Here is a 1,404-nt window from a genome sequence, read left to right as displayed (position 1 = left end):
GGGCAATCAAGGGGTTAAAACATTTATTAGGTAGTATATGGGGGTCCCTGTCACTATAAAACGCTGACGGCGAACCTAAATATTTACCTCACTAACTAGCGTCACCAGCGACACTAATACAGCGATCAGAAAAATGATCGCTTAGCAACACTGGTGACAGGGGGTGATCAAGGGGTTAAAACTTTATTAGGGGGGGTTAGGGGGGTACCCTAGACCTAAAGGGGGGTAATACTCACTGTCCCAACACTGTAACTGTCACAAACTGACACTATGCAGTAATCAGAAAAAAAAAAAAAAAAAAAAAACCTGCTGGTGTCAGTTTGTGACAGGGGGGGGGGGGGTGATTGGGGGGGGATCGGGGGGCGATCGGGGGGGGATCGGGGTGTTTTGTATGCCTGGCATGTTCTACTGTGTGTGTGTGTGTTGTGCACTCACATTGATGTCTTCTCCCCTCGGCGCTGGAACGGAAAATACCGAGCCGAGGGGAGATGACATCATTTCCTTTGCTGCTGTTTAGCATACAGCAGCAAAGGAGTGTTCCCATTGGCCGGCGGCGATCGCGAGGGGGGGGCCACGAACGGATGGCCTCCCCCTCATCTCGGATCGCCGGGGAACAGAACGGGACCGCTTCGGGCACCGGGGGGGGGTCCGATCGGACCCCCCACCCGCGAGAGGCAAATCACGTACATGTACGTGATTTTGCCTGCCCGTGCCGCCTTGCCGACGTAAATCGGCGTTAGGCGGTCCTTAAGTGGTTAATCCTACAGAGGCTGAATCCTTCTTCTCAAAAATAACCTTACCTGAGTTATCTCAGAATCAAAAAAGCAGTTTGGATGAGCCTATAACTATAGATGAAGTTGCTAACGCCATAAAAGACCTAAAACTTAACAAAAGACCAGGCCCAGACGGCTACTCGGCTTTATACTATAAAACATTCTCAGAAATACTCTCTCCTATTCTCACTGAAACTTTTAACAAACTTCTAGATGGACATTCTTTTTGGCAAGAAACACTAATGGCAATTGTTTGTATGATCCCAAAACCCCTTTCTGATGATACTTCCTGTGTGAATTATCGGCCTATCTCTCTGTTAAACCTTGATATTAAATTATTAGCAAAAATAATAGCAAAACGCCTCAATAGCATTATAGGAAAATTAATACATAGAGATCAAGTAGGCTTCATGCCAAATAGACAGGCAGGCGATAATATACGCAGGGCAGTGTTATTGGCACATATTGCTAAAAAACGGAAAATCCCTTTATGTTTTCTATCTCTCGATATTAAGAGGGCATTTGACACAGTATCCTGGCAATATATGCAATATTCATTACAAAAATGGGGTTTTGGACCCCACTTTTTAACATGGATCAAAGCATTATATAATAAACCCAAAGCCTATAT

This window comes from Aquarana catesbeiana, linkage group LG05 (genome assembly GCF_042186555.1).
Source record: "Aquarana catesbeiana isolate 2022-GZ linkage group LG05, ASM4218655v1, whole genome shotgun sequence".
Classification (NCBI taxonomy): domain Eukaryota; kingdom Metazoa; phylum Chordata; class Amphibia; order Anura; family Ranidae; genus Aquarana; species Aquarana catesbeiana.
This window is presented reverse-complemented; position numbering follows the sequence as displayed.